Source organism: Heteronotia binoei, chromosome 4, assembly GCF_032191835.1.
Source record: "Heteronotia binoei isolate CCM8104 ecotype False Entrance Well chromosome 4, APGP_CSIRO_Hbin_v1, whole genome shotgun sequence".
Lineage (NCBI taxonomy): Eukaryota > Metazoa > Chordata > Lepidosauria > Squamata > Gekkonidae > Heteronotia > Heteronotia binoei.
The window spans coordinates 42,085,498-42,100,438 of NC_083226.1; positions in this window are offsets into that span (position 1 = coordinate 42,085,498).

Consider the following 14,941-nt stretch of genomic DNA (forward strand, 5'->3'; position numbering starts at 1 on the left):
GGTGTGGAATTGTTTTCTGTGGCCCTGGAAGGTAGGACCAGAACCAATGGGTTGAAATTAAATCGAAAGAGTTTCCAACTCAACATTAGGAAGAGCTTCCTGACCGTTAGAGTGATTTCTCAGTGGAACAGGCTTCCTTGGGAGGTGGTGAGCTTTCCTTCCTTGGAGGTTTTTAAACAGAGGCTAAGTGGCCATCTCATAGCAATGAAGTTCCTGTGAATTTGAGGGCAGGTGTTTGTGAGTTTTGTGCAGGGAGTTGGACTAGATAACCTTAGAGGTCCCTTCCAATTCTTGGATTCTATGATTCTATGTCAATTCCAACTCATATCTAAGGGAGCTTTGAATCTCTCTCTCTCTCTCAAAAAACAAAACAAAACCACAACCACAACACCCTTACATCCAGAAAATATTGTTGGTTTCTAAGGTGCTACTGGATTTAAATCTAGAAAGCACAGACATTATTTCATTCCATTGAAACCAGTTACATACAAAACAAAGGATGATATGCAAACCATGCAAACAGCAGAAACAAACAAACAGAACCCTATTGTATTCTGTAATTACAGGGAATGAAGCTGTCTCCTGCAGGGTGAAAGAATGTAAATGTATAAAATCTTAACAAGTTACAGTTTAGTAAATGATGAATTGAACACTTTTTAACAAGTGACAATTCATTATTCATGTAATGTAGAAGGACCATGGCTAGCATCAGGGCACGCTCCACATATTCAGTTAACAAATTACAAACATGACTCTGGGGCATAATTTGGGTGAGAAATTGAACATGCTCCCTCCTTGTTTTGAGTGGGAAAGGTTGGGTTCCGGGAAATAAATGCTTAATTTAAATCAATGTACCTACAGCTTTATCCATCTTTGAGAGAATAGCTGGGAGGCAATTAATACAGGTTGTCTTCTGTTCAGTATTTTCTGCTGCCATTGCACCATATAAATGCTTAGATCAAAAACTGCTCAAGACAGGACTATTTATAAGGCTCATCTCTGCTTGATACTTGATCTGCAATTATACATTGTACTCCATTCATTTTTTAACAGGGGGAGGGGGAGGAATTCAAAAATGTTCAGCACTACCCCATGGAACCATTAAAGTGTAAACCATGACATCCAAATCCAAATACCTTTATTGGCATAGAAATAAAAAGTACAGTATAGCAAATTTACATGGAGTTTCAGCTATAACAACCAGTCAAACATCAAGAAGGGGAACTAGTCTTTTGCTCCCTGATTGTTATGGCAGTCAAAAGGTGCTTTGCAACCAGGCTTGTAATATGAGAACATTGGTCAGATAGTAGAAAAAAAACTAACTTCACTTTAGGTAATCCATAAAAACTAGACAGAATAGGTCTGATTATACAGTCCTGCATTTCCCCATAAAAATCACAATAAAGTAAGAAATGGGAGACCATTTCAAGGTGCCTTCCATTATGTGGGCAAACTCTATCCTGATAAGGAAAGTTGGCAAACCTCCCAGACAATACTGCTGAGGGTAGAACATTGAGTCTTGCTAACATAAAAGAGCGGCGTAACTGGGGTGAATCTGGGAAAGGTAGGCAGCAGGCAGCCCATGATCTGGGAAGATACCAAATACTAAAGGGGAACAAGTTTTATGTCCAGAAGAACAAAGAGACTGTTTCTCAATAGCCAAGATCCTCTGTTTCAGGATTCTGAATGCCTGCATTTCACTTAGCGTACAGAGGTTGTCCAAGGGTACACTTATGGAATGTATTTTCTTCTGGGTCTGACTATACCAAGTGGAAATGAAGGAATCCGCTAGCATCATATGGATATAACTAGCAGGGTCTGCCCTAAAGTGTAGGTGTAGCCAAAACTTTATAGTTAGTAGCCATGCCCTGGTCTCAATCAAATGGGTTCCAGTCTCTAGGCACATTGCAGCATAGCTGACACAGTTGGGGACCCCTAAAATACGGTGTGAAAATGCTGCCTGAATTTGCTCAAGTTGGAAATTGAGGGCACAAACCCAAATGGGGATCCCATATAACAACTGAGAAACTGTTTTAGCATTAAAAACATGAATGGCAGCTGGGACAAATTGGTTGCCGTTCTTGTAAAAAAGCTAACCACTGCAGACAAACTACACCTTGCTGAGATTACTGCTTGTTTGCATTGTATTGTCCAGTTATGATGACATTGGAAAAAGACCCCCAAATATTTGAAAAATTTCACCTGTTCAATATTATTTCCCTTGAGGCACCAGCTTTGTGGTTTCTAGGACTTTGAAAATACTACAATTTTGGATTTTACAGTTTATAGATAGGAGATTTGTCTCGCAGTATGAAGTAAAAGCGAGTAATAGGCGCTTGAGGCCCTTCTGTGAACGTGGCAGTACAACTGCATCGCAGGCATAGAGCAATAAAAGGATAACGGATGGCCCAAGTTTAGGGGAGTGACCATCAACAGCATTTAGAGAGGGGGCCAGATCATTCAGGAATAAATTAAACAAATAGGGGGCTAGAATACAGCCCTGTTTGACTCCCTGATTGGAAATGATCTTTGAAGTTAATGCACCTAGGTGCTATATCGCACTTGACAGCTATTAAAGGAATACATTTTATGAATAAGAAAAAGTTTATCCATGATATCCAATTTGTTCCAGAGAAGATCCCTGGGAATAGAATCAAATGCCCCTTGTAAATGAAGGAAGGCTGCAAACAACCTTCTTTCCCCTCTGCCACTGTATTTCTCTATCCGATGGTTAAGAATTATACAGTTGTCCATTGTAGACTTGCCAGGACAAAATCCGATCTGTTCCTTACATGGGAGATTTTGCTCTTTCATCCATGAAGTGAGTTTTTCCAAGAGGTGTCTCACATATAATTTGCCTTCTATGTCAAGCAGACTAATTGGGCAATAGTTCTCTGGTGCTTGTGGGTCACCCTTATATATTGGGACAACTATGGAATTTGTCCATGATTCAGGCATAAACCATGACATAACTCCATGGACTGAGCTGATTGTGTGTTTACTTTCCAGGGCTGGTCAGGCCATTTAACTTACTGGGTAAATTCTGGTGGGCTACTGACCTTGAGGGCCACTAGAGGCCCAAAACAAGGACACCCAAGCCCAGAAGATCTTTCAGTGCTGTTCTTTAGCTCAGACCCCCTCAGCAGCCTCAATGATTAATATCAGAACCTTGTATTATGCTTTAGGTAGATCCATAGCCAGGAAATTTTCATTGGGGGTCACTGGGGGAACTGATGGGATGTGATTCATAAAACTGCACTTGTGCCAGCTACCCCAGGTCACATGATGCTGGGTCATGTAATACCAGCAGCCAGGTCACAGCTTCCTCTTATTATAAACAATGAAAAAAAAAATAAAAAAATAAAATGCAGAGAGCAGTGCTCCCCCTATAAATATAACACTTAAGTGGTACTGAAAGGTAAGTTTTTTATTACAATAAATTAAAATAATTATGAAGGTTTATCCATTTCCATTCAGCTTTGTATTATATCTCATAATTACCATGGTTTATTCCAGGATGAGAATTTTTGAAGAAAGTAAAGATGCTTGCAGAAAGCATTAGAAAACATTAATAATGAATTGTAAAAAGTGGCTGATAACCCTTGAAGGAAACAAGAATATTCCTGAGGAAGTCTTTGGACAAGATGAAATGAGCTTATATCTGGGTGCTCATTGGGATTGACCTTTTTTGTAATGCTGTGGATGAACCCTCTTTGTAAAGTTGCACTTCTTTATAATATAATACATACAACAGATTTATATTACTCCTAAAGTTACTAAATATTGTCGCTTGTATATTACAGTGTTTCTTCTTTGTATTGCCTTCAATAATGAACTGTGATCCCATGTTGTTGTTGGGTCACATGGCTAGGCTTGTGCAGGAACAGTGAAGCTACCACTGCCCAGCTGAGCCAGTCCATGGGGCAGCTGGCTGCTGGCTGCGATCTCGCTGCTAGAGTTAATTATTTAAAAATATATATTTTCAGTGATACATACTTGTGGTCACACAGGAATCTTCCATGGCAGAATGGAGATTTGAAGTTTTGTTCTGCTATGCAATATTTTTTCCCCAGACACTCCTGCGCAAGGTGCTTATATCGTGCACAAGAGGTGCTTCAGCACAGTCAGATGGTTGTGCACCATCCCCTTAGTGTGGTTTAAGTTACCTTTGTTCCTTACATTTTTTTAGTGGCCATACACCCATGCGCCTAGGGCAGGATTTTTGTTTTTTTTAAAGAATACTGGTAAGCACCTATAGTGCATTGGCGGGTTCACACCGCCAATCTGCCTGGCTTGCGCTCTCTGGCATTCAGATGCACTGAAAGATGGATGGCGTACAGCAAAAGAATTTGCTACTACCTAAGTGGCAGATTTTTGAGCCACCTCAGAGATGCTGGAGGGCAGGGTGAATACACGAGCTGGATGGGAGGCAAATGTGCACATTTGGACTTGATTTTTTAATCCATCTGCAAGCCTTCCCTGTGTCAGCTTAATCTGCCGGTCTGGACTGAGCCACAGTGTAGTTAATACCATATTAGATTGACCAATGATCTGACTCAGTACACAATGACTTCATGATTCCATGTAAGATTTAAACAAAGTCTGTCGACTTTGTATGTATTTAGTCCAAGACAGCCTACCAAACATCTTCTATGATGAACAAAGTCAGCTCCTTGTCTCTTTTTAAAAAATGAAATAAAAGTTGATGGGGGAGGTAGGATGAGATTTCATTTGTTGTTTTCTGGGGGGGGGGGGGGGATAATCTGACCAAATATTGATTCTGAGTTGTAACACAATTAAAGGAAGTGAACACAGTGTGACAAGAAAGGGCTGTGGGTATCACAACTTATTCCTTTTGAAGTTCCTTTTGGAAATGGTCAAATGGTTTGTCAAGCAGCAAAAGCCAAATCTCTGTCAGAGCAAGTTTGTCTAATTTAAAAGTATTGATTACATTTATTGCTTTCAGCATTCAGAGGAACAGAGGCCATTCTGTTGAAGAGAGTGGATTTTTTAGACTTTCATCTGTGCTATTCAAAACTGAGGAATGTTAAGGAGGCTTACTCAGAGGACATGGTAGTCTTGGTAAAGAGCTGTTTCCTCACATCACCAGTAAGTGACATGACAATTAACAGTGGAAGTGAACTCTTTAAACGGCTCATTGCCAACTTATTTCCTGCTTAAGCTTTTTGCAAAATTCACATTTGCTTTTGCTCAACATTCTTCTGTCAGTTGAAGGACTCTTGTACATATGGTGGCAGCTCTGAGAGGAAAAGCATTGCTATCTCATCTTGACCCTACCTCACAGTGTTATTGGGATGAAACTGGATAAGAGAAACTCATGTACACTAGCCTGAGTTTCTTTGAGGAAAGGTAGGATGAATATCTACAAGATACTAACCAAAATTCTTAGGCTTTTCCCTGAATAAAAATTTGTTAGTGGATCACAGGGCAACAAGGATGACTGGTATCCTGCTGTTAGGCAACCTGAAATTGCAGAAGCCTCTGACTTGGACAGCACTTCCATGGAGGAAAAGCATGCAAATTAACCATGGTTAATTTGTCACATGTGATAATCACAGCTATGTACACTGCACTACATCGTTGACTCTATCTTTCTATTATATACAGGGCTCTTAGTACAGGGCCTACTGTAAGCTCTTGGAGGATTGGCTATATCAGGGGGGTATAGCCTAATATGCAAAGGAGTTCCTACTACAAAAAAAGCCCTGCCTCCCCCTAAATTCATTGAATCAGCATTGCTGTCAGATGGCCATCTAGCCTCTGTTTAAAAACCTCCAAGGAAGGAGAGTCCACCCCCCCCCCCCAAAAAAGAAGCCTGTTCCACTGAGGCACCACTCTAACTGCCAGGAAGTTCTTCCTAATGTTGAGCCAGAAACTCTTCTGATTTAATTTCATCCCAATGGTTCTGGTCCTACCTTCTGGAGCAACAGAAAACAATTCCACATTATCTTCTATATGATATGTTGAAGATGATGATCATATTACCTCTCAGCCGCACCCTCTCCAGGCTTAACCTACTCAGCTCCTTTAGTGCCAGAGTCCTTTAGTGAGCTCCATAGTAGAACATGGATTTGAATCTGGTTCTAACTGGTCCTAGTGGAGTAACTCAAGGATCTGTCCTGGGACCTGTTTTGTTCAACATTTTTATAAAAGATTTGGATGAAGGAATAGAGGGAATGCTTATTAAATTTGCAGAAACTAAATTGGGAGGGGTTGCAAACACAGAAAAAGACAGAAACAGGATACAGGCTGACAGGCTGGAAAACTGGGCTAAAATCAATAAAATGAATCTTAACAGGGAGAAATGTAAAGTTTTGCATTTAGGTACGAAAAATCCAATGCATGGTTATAGGATGGGGGAGACTTGTCTTAGCAGTAGTATGTGCAAAAAGGATCTAGGGGTCTTAGTGGATCATACGCTGAACATGAGTCAACAGTGTGATGCAGTGGCTAAAAAGGCAAATGCAATTTTGGGCTGTATCAACAGAAGTATAGTGTCCAGATCACATGATGTGATGGTATCGCTTTACTCTGCTCTGGTAAGACCTCATCTGGAGTATTGTGTTCAGTTTTGGGCAGCACATTTTAAGAAGGATATAGACAAGCAGGAACGAGTCCAGAGGAGGGAGATGAAGATGGTGATGGGTCTGGAGACCGAGTCCTATGAGGAAAGGTTGAAGGAGCTGGGGATGTTTAGCCTGGAGAGGAGGCGGCTGAGAGGTAATATGATCACCATCTTCAAGTACTTGAAGGGCTGTCATATAGAGGATGGTGTGGAATTGTTTTTCTTTGGGGAGGGATGGTGGCTCAGTGGTAGAGCATCTGCTTGGGAAGCAGAAGGTCCCAGGTTCAATCCCTGGCATCTCCAAAATAGGGTCCAGGCAAATAGGTGTGAAAAACCTCAGCTTGAGACCCTGGAGAGCCGCTGCCAGTCTGAGAAGACAATACTGACTTTGATGGACCAAAGGTCTGATTCAGTATAAGGCAGCTTCATATGTTCATGTGGTCCCAGAAGGCAGGACCAGAACCAATGAGTTGAAATTAAATCAAAAGAGTTTCCGGCTCAACATTAGGAAGAACTTCCTGACCATTAGAGCAATTCTTCAGTGGGACAGGCTTCCTCGGGAGGTGGTGGGCTCTCCTTCCTTTAAGGTTTTTAAACAGAGGCTAGACGGCCATTTGACAGCAATGAAGATCCTGTGAATTTAGGGGGAAGTGTTTGTGAGTTTCCTGCATTGTGCTGGGGGTTGGACTAGATGACCCTAGAGGTCCCTTCCAACTCTATGATTCTATGAAACATACCGATCGATTTTGCATTCACTTTACGCCACTCTCACATTCATCTTCTCAGTGTGGCATCCTTCCGATTTCCCACTATCTGCCCTGGGACAGCAGCAAGGATCGGCATTTTTGCGTAGCAAACAAAAACTCTTTTATAGTGGTTTCTGTTTGCTGCGCGAAAATGCTGATCCTTGCTGCAGCCCTGGGGTAGATAGCAGGAAATCAGAAGGAAGCTGTGCTGAGAAGACCAACATGAGAGTGGTGTAAGGTGAGTGCGAAATCAGTCACTATTATACCACACTGTCAGTCAAGAAAATCTCCATTACAAACTTGTAAATGTTCCAACTCTTACACAACATAATACAATCTACTTACGTGTGATTAATTTATTTTACGGTAATGGCCTTCTGGCCTGAGGTGCATCCCACTTTCTCTATCCCAGTAAACTATCCTTATACCCCCACATCTAGCTCCCGGTACTGTAATCAACTTCACTTTTGATGACCAATGCATGATTTGCCTGATTTCTTCTATGTAAAAACATTTTCTGTATAGATAATCTGTAACCTTTAAATGTAACCTTTGTACTTTGGGGAGGGGAGCAAGTTGTACAGGCTCTTGTGAAGCATCCCATAGATTTCAAACTGAACACTGTTATATGGGTTCTTTTGTCTACAGTACTTTTATGTCACATGCTGTAGCCAAACATGCTCTACAGCTGAGACAGCCATACTCTGGAAGTGTCCCTTTCCTCTCTAAAAGTACAGATCACCTTTCTTTTGTGAGGAGTCTGTAGGTCAAGGAACAATTGCCTAGCCTGAAGGCTTTATGAATAGAGAGCTCAGTGAAGGACGTATTCTACAAGGCAGGAGTGTATAGGTGTGTCTTTTATCTAAAAGAAAGGATTTATCAAGGCTAGAAGGTAAAGTAAAGATTAGATTAAGGTCAAAGGTCTTTGAATGAACCTAGCAGTTGACTGCACTTAAATCTGAAAGTGGACATACTTCCATTCAGACTGTGAGACCCAGGTGATGCTGGCTGAGAAGACTTCCTACACTGTCTCTTATATATGAGTAAATACAGATGGTGACTTATTAAGTCAATTTAGCAGTGTTATGGAGCTTTTCCCTGTAGGAGCCTTCATGCCAGTTTAAGTCTGCTCAAAGTACCAACTGGCTATCTCCTCTGTTTGCTAGTGTGGACATCCAGGGTGAGGTTATGCCCTTTCTTGATGGAAAAGTCAGTTCTGTGGAAGAAGCTTCGGGAGCAGGTTGCTTCCATTTTGGAAAGGATGCACAGCACCCACTGTCCCCCTTTTCTTTCTCTGACTAATTTGTTTGGACTGCTTTCTGGCCGTTTTTACTATGAATTATTTCAGCTACTAGATTTCATTGTACTTCTGCATCTTTTTTATTGAACTTCCAGTAGGGTGGCTATCACTTTCTAAATAGATAATAACTCAATGAGCAAATTGGTCTGCATAGAATACTTCTGACCTACAGGCTCTTGTCTGGGAGAGAAAGGAGCACTACCCCATGTATGCCATGGGTTCAATCAGCTGTTTTGTGGACTGGTTTTATACACTGTATTCCCAGACATGCCACTTTCACCTGACACAACATGACATTATGGAATGGATATTCACTGCCCATTTGGAAGATTATTTTTCCTGCCATGAGTCTGAATGTCAGGCATGCTTCATTTATGAACATCAAAACCTCAATAAGTGTTAGATGATTCATGAGGAGGAGACTGGATTTATACCCCACTGTTCACTTGAAGTTTCAGAGCAGTTATAATCTCCTTTCCTTTCCTTTCCTCTCCCCACAACAGACACCCCGTGAGGTAGGTGAGGCTAAGAGATTTGCCTGATTTCTCTTTTGAGAACTGCTCTTGAGAGAACAGCTCTGAAAGAATTGTGGCTGACCCAAGGTCACACCAGTAGCTGAAAGTAGAGGAGAGGGGAATCAAACCATGCTCTTAACTACTACACCAAAGATGGGATGTCGTGTAATTAATATTACAATATGTAGTAAAAGGGATATAAAACCTTTTCTTTTATATACTACTGGTCAAGCATGTTTAACCAATCCTGACTGGAGAACTCAGTTGTAAATTTTGAGTAAGATAACAGTGAAACAGAGAAAGCAAAGTATTTTTGCCTATCCCATTTAACATTTTTTTTTTAATTTGCAGAACTGTATCCCACTTTTTGACCAAGCTCCAAATGAAGGTAGGAGATCTTCAGTGTCAGGTTCAGCTTCAGGAAATACTACTGGAGCACTGTGCAATATGTTTGCCCTTCTATTGAACATGGACCTGGATAAGTGGGAAGAAGCTCATCACTGATTTTTGGCTGAGATTCAATAGAGATCATTGAGATTTGGCTCTGATTTCTAATGTTCACCATGATGTCAAGCATAAGACTTTCTGAATCTCTGACATTTCATGTGGAATGAATGGCTATGCACCTAGTGTATGGATTTTATATACATGAGAGCAGGGAAATACATTTGAACCATAGAGGTTTTTTGGGCATATGAGATAGTATAATCCTTACTCCACTCTCAAATAGGGCTGGTGAGTCCCAGTAGGTGGCTGCCTAGGGTGGCATGTGGCAACAGGGTTAGCTGGAGGGCATCTCCTCCCTGCATGTGCCCTGATGCCCCCAGTGCCCCTTCCCCACTGCTGCAACACTCACCCTTGCCTCCTGCCTCTCTGCTGCCCTCCTGAGCCTACCACCTACCTGCCCTCACCGCCACAGGCATGGGGGTGGGGGGCAAGGGTCTAGGATGCCAAAAACCCTGGCTCCGGCCCTGCACTCTAGGAGAAGAGTTTCCTCCCTGCTCCCAAACTCTCAGTTGTATATCCATGGCTGAGTCCAATCAGGGTTGTCACAGTTCAAATTGAATCTGGAAATTCACAGCATAATCTTTTTCATGCAGAAAAGCAGTATGCCCAAGGTCTAGGTCTTCTGCTTAAAATACTGGTGTCAGGGCAACAGCAGTATTTATAGCAGAGGACCTAAACATTTGCTAGAAATACTGGTGTTGCCCTGACCCAAAGTGCCCAGACAAGCCTGATCTTGTCAGATCTTGGAAGGTAACAAGGGTTGATCCTAGCAAGTACTTGAATAAAAGACCTCCTTGGAATACCAGGAGTGGGAGACAGGTTGTATCAAGCCACTTCTCTGAAGATCTTACATTCCCCAGTAGGAGTCGCCAGAAGTTGCCATGACTTCCAGACATGTATGTGCACGTGCACAGACCCACACACAAAACAAAGAATACCAACAAAAAAAGAAAGAAATACTGCTGTCTGTCTGTCTGTCTGTCTGTCTCTCTCTCACCTCACAGCATTCTGTCACATGAACCTTTGCTTACTGTTTGAAGTGCACTGACTCAGAGTAGAATCAGATGAGACAGTGGGATACTTCTCATCAAATTATCCTTGCTTTTTCAAAGAGAAATAGCAGTCATGGGACTCTGCAAATGATATAGAGGCCAGTATGTGGGTGAACAGGGGCTTTCACCCTTACCATTCCCATAATTTCACCAAACCAAAGTCTTACTCTGGAGAAGAAGAAAGAACTCCTCTTTCCACCTATCTTCCTCCCCCTTTCCCAGTTCTAAAAATAGGGAGCATCATAAATTGCACAGGGTGGGAAATATCAAACCGTTATTCCTCAAACTCCACACACCATTGCTCTCAGAACACTACATGGCTGCTATTTTCCTTTTAAAATTCTGGAAGAGTCTCCCAGTGTCCAGTCCAGTTTGACCCTCTGATATCACTTCAGTGATAACTAGGCTTCAGTTGGAGGAGATTACATGGACATCCTACCCTTCCTCCAAAGAACTCAGGGTAGCCTCCTCACCTCCATTGTATCCTTACAACAACTCTGCCAGGTAGATTAGGCTGAGAGAGAGTGTCTGGCCCAAAGTCACTCTTTGTGCTTCCTGGTTATGTGGGGACCTGAACTCAGCTCTCTCAAGTCCTAGTCTCTCTAACATTACACCAGACTGGCATATTAGAGAAATCATATCAGACTGGCATATCGTATCAACTTGTCACTGCTTTCTTTGGTTTTCCTTGTTAAAGAAGTGTAGAATTCTTCTCTCGCCTCTAAATTCTTTGTCTTGCTCAAGCTGGGAACCCCACATTTTCTGTGAGATTTTTGCTCTAGGCAAGATTCATTGTCAGTTCTGCACCAACCCATAGCTGAGGGGTAGCTTTTAAATATGTAACAGTTGGGATAGGGGAAAATGATTCTGCTAATCAATGTAACACACTGTGTCACACATTCAATCTATTATTAATGGAAATATAATAATCAGGGCTAGCTGTGATCTGTGAATATTCATGGTCTTTCTGAAGCATTAGGCCTTGGGTTTTTTTCTTTAAAAATTATTTTATAATTGTTAAGCATTTAATAGACATTATTTGTCACCAAATTTAATAGGAAATGTTCCAATCTTGTGCTGCTTTTCTCATTAGTTTCTTGGAATTGTGGTTAAACCAGGGTTGTTGTTTTTTTGTACAGTTGACAACTGCTGGTTATGACCCCTTTCCCCCTGTTTACCCCCCAAGCCAAAATCAGGAATGCCTTTACATTTTTTCTTTACTTGCCTCCCAAAAGTGTGCTGGTTAATTGAAGGTCTCAATATGGCACTGGGAAAGTAATTCTACAGTACTGGGAAAGCACCAGGGCCAGATCTAGGGAGGGGATGAACTTTGAGTGGAACATATGTCTATCTCTGGTTTTACTATCATTTCCCTAATTATACCCCCTTTAAATTATTTCAATGTCTGTTTTTTTTTCCTTCCTTGTGTTACTTGCAGGGCTTTTTTGAGCAGGAATGCAGTTCCAGCTGGCTTGAAATCAAGGGGTGTGGCCAAATACGCAAATGAGTTCCTGCTGAGCTTTTTCTTTTTTAAAAGCCCTGGTTACTTGGGATGTCATTATGGTTCCTGCTGGGTCTCTTTCCATCAGGGCTCATACCAAATGTGATATTAAAATCTGTAATAGCATTTCTACAAATATGGACTGACCATGCCATTTTTAGATTAATAGCTCACACTGGCTCCTTTCCCCTTACTATATACTGACTTTATCTGCCAGCCTGCTTCGGCGGGGAGGGTGGGATATAAATTCAAGGAATAAATAAATACATTATCTTGAAACTGCATTTTCATAGTTCTTCCTGCATTGCCATACCAGGAACCACATCCCTGCATTACCATAACTCATGTTGTGTGCTACAATGTGTGTTAATGACTAATGTTACAGATTTCATGCCAAACCCTTTATCTGCATTGGAGAACATTTTCAGCAACTGCCAAAACCTTGTTGGTCACCTTGTTTCTATATCTATGTATCTTTATCTAGCCAGATGATTGGATTGATAAACACACAAATGCATATGTGTATAAGAAATAAAGAAGGTATAAATATTGTAAACAATTACTTTATTGTCTAATATTTCCAGCATCATTATTATAGATATACAAGGACAGCTCTAAGATTTGGGGTATCCAAGACAGAGAGTATACAAGGACAGCTCTAAGATTTTGGGCATCCAAGACAGAGAATATCTTTGTTTCCCCCTCATGCACTGCAGGGGAGCAACCACTGCTCTCTTCCACTCCACCCTCACACAATCCCAAGGCAAGGTGAAGAGCTGCCACCCATCCTACTTGCCTCTCCCTAGCACCAAGGCAAATTGCAGTGAGACAGGAAACTGCTTCCTGCTCTCCATCCTCACCCCCCTGTATCCAAATGAGATAGGAAGCTGCCACCTGGCCTCCTTATCTCTGCATTACAGGGCAAAGAAGGAGGAAGTGGGCCTATTCTGATGGAGAAGGGAAGGAACAGCCTTCTTATGGGCTGCTCACTTATTCTGGAGGCACTTCCTCCTCCAGTGCTACAGGCAGGTGATAAGGTTGGTTGGCACCCCTCCACCTCTGGTGCCTTAGGTGATTGCCTAAATGTGTATTGTGTACACAGATATATACTCACAGTTTGTAGTTATATTCTCAAAATTTCTCCTTTTATTGTCCCAGGGAACTTACTGTGTAGCATTAGTTGGCTTAAATTGTTTCCTCACCTTTCCCCCTAGCTTCTCTGTGAGTGGACTTTTGTTTTTGTTTTAGTGAGGTCTTTCTGATTTACTGAAAGGTTGTTCGTAGGAATCTCTCATTTTTAATGCAGTTTATAGTCTCTCTCCATCAGCTCCCATTCATTTGTGGGGGGTATCTGACTGCCCACTCCCCTCCTCACAGCTCCTGATTCCCAGTGCAATCCAAAAATCACATAAATAGGCTTAGAAGAGTCTAAGACTGTCTGTTAGTAATAGTCCTGTCAAGACAGCACTGTTAGTAACAAAAAGTATTTTTAAAACTATGCAACTTTTATTCTTTCAGCTTTCTAGACATTACTTTTTCACATTCATTTCCTGTTCTTCCCACTGGAAATATGCAGGGTCTCATTCCTTCAAGCAACCATAGTAAGTTTCTAGAAGATCCTAGGGTAAAGTTGCGGATGATCTTAAGATGTGTGTACCATTGTTTTTTTAATTATTTAAAATTTAATCAACATCTCTTTAGAGACCTGCTCAAGGTGGCTCACAAAATAAAACACGAGAAAATCATAAAAACATTAAAACTTTAAAATTAACAACCATTAAATACAAGCCCAGATGCGTAAAACCTGTGACAGTCTAAATGATTCTCATAACAGTCCTCAAGCTGGAAACAGACTGTAATCCTTCTAATTTTGGTAAATCCTTCTAGTTTCCAATATGAACTGTGTCCCATACTTTCAGTAGTCATTGGGTTGTCTCCTTCCACAAAATTATATTACCATTGATTTTAATGTTTTTGTAAATAACTGATCAGCTCATAATGGTTACTCAGATGCCTTCCTCCCCCACAGTAATGTGGACTGTAACATTAGATTTATATTCATATTCAGTCTTGTAGCCTCCTGACCTTTAGATAACCTCAGTAAAACTATTAGAAGCCCATCAGAAAAGTCTTACAGAATGTTGGAAGCTTGTCTTTCTGTATAACTGCTATATAACTATTGGCCATTGTGCCTTCACTCCAACATGTCTTGCATCATCATGATGCCTTTTTGCAGTGAGCATGGTCTAACCCCATGATCCCCTGTGCAGTACCCATGAGCACAGTGATGACTACCACTGGGTTTCCTAATGCCCACTCATTTTCCCCCAATGGGCCATCTCATCCCCAAAACAAAAGGTAATCCTTGCTTTTTTTCACCTCATAGAGAAACCCTTGGGGCATCATCTTGTGTCTGCAGGGAGTTCCCAAGCTGCTTCCATTATAGATGGATGTTTGGCTTACAACATCCTAACACTTTGTGGTTGGAGCCAGCACCCTGTGATAGCCATTTTAGAACTGCTCCCCCCAGGCAACCATTTTGCGGTCATGTCTACTCACCATCTTCAAAATTGCAAAAGTGTCTACAGTCTCAACAAAGTTGGGAATCCATGGTCTAACCTGATTAAATCTGGGGGGGGGGGGGGAACTTCCACTTCATCATAAGCCTTATAAACTGCAACCCCAGTGACATCTAAGCTCAGGTACACAATTTTACCATGCTAGCAGAAAGCAG